Source organism: Hypanus sabinus, chromosome 6, assembly GCF_030144855.1.
Source record: "Hypanus sabinus isolate sHypSab1 chromosome 6, sHypSab1.hap1, whole genome shotgun sequence".
In the NCBI taxonomy this organism is placed as follows: domain Eukaryota; kingdom Metazoa; phylum Chordata; class Chondrichthyes; order Myliobatiformes; family Dasyatidae; genus Hypanus; species Hypanus sabinus.
The window spans coordinates 160,836,200-160,837,345 of NC_082711.1; the positions used below are offsets into that span (position 1 = coordinate 160,836,200).

The 1,146-nt window shown below is 35.3% G+C and overlaps 1 non-coding gene across 1 annotated transcript; it reads left to right on the forward strand.

Moving 5' to 3' along the window:
• Positions 1–781: 781 nt before the first annotated feature.
• Positions 782–855, forward strand: trnat-agu (transfer RNA threonine (anticodon AGU)). Its single transcript has one exon. It is a non-coding gene; the product is annotated as a tRNA-Thr (tRNA).
• Positions 856–1,146: the final 291 nt, after the last annotated feature.

A 1,146-nucleotide genomic window follows, 5' to 3' on the forward strand; every position in this document is an offset into this window, starting at 1 on the left:
CTATCTTTCTAATTATAGCCAGTCATTCAGTTTTATTTTATTTATGATTATTATTATCCATTACTCACTATTTATGAACTCACGAATTATCTCATCACCGTTTTGTAACTACAAATCATAAAACTAACTGCAAGAAAAGGGTGGGAGTCCAGAGAATGTGTCTTAGCTTTGCTTTTACTTTAAGCAAGGAACGTGCATATGACATGGAAGTGTGATGACATATAGTATGCCATTTATGTACTTTTACATATAACCCTCAATACATTATGTAAACAACAAAGAATACTTAATCAAACAACATAATTTACAATATTCCTCTAATAATAGTGAAATATTAAATAGACAACACCTTTTACCTCTTCTCTTCTCCTCATGTGCCTATCACCTGCCCTGGTGCCTCTCATCCTACCCTTTCTCCCATAGTCCACTCTCCTTTCCTATCAGATTCCTTCTTCTTCACTCATTTTCATTTTCAATCTTTTTTTATTGATTTTTTAAAAAAATGAATAAATATAAATCAGAGGAGAAGTTATATCAAATACGTAATGCAATAAACATACAAAACAATGAAAGGGATGTATACTGTTGAAGTCATGTAAATGTTATATTGAACTATTATATATAAACAAAGAACCACAACTTGTCTTGGCAATTCGTACAAAAAAAAGACTGGAAATTTTTTCTAATTAAAAAAAACACACTAAACTAACCTAAAACAAAAAAAGAGAGAAGACTGGGCAGTCCATTTGAGGATAAAATTACAAGAAAAAAGAAGAAAACTGGCGCTGTGGCTTAGTTGGTTAAAGTGCCTTTCTAGTAAACAGGAGATCCTGAGTTTGAATCTCAGCGGTGCCTTCTTCTTCAGCCCTTTACTTTTTCTACCTATCACCTCCCAGCTTCTAACTTCCCCCTCACCTGGTTTTGCCTATCATCTTTTGGCTTGGACTCATTCCCCTCCCTCACCTCCTTAATCTGGCTCCCTCCCCCTTCCTGTCCAGTCCTAATGAAGCATCTCAGCCTAAAACGCTGACTGTTTATTCATTTCTATAGATGTTGCCTGACCTACTGAGCTCCTCCAACTTTTTGTGTGGGTTCTCAATGGTGAAAGAATCTGATAGGCAAAAGCTTTGTACATCTTAAACTCCA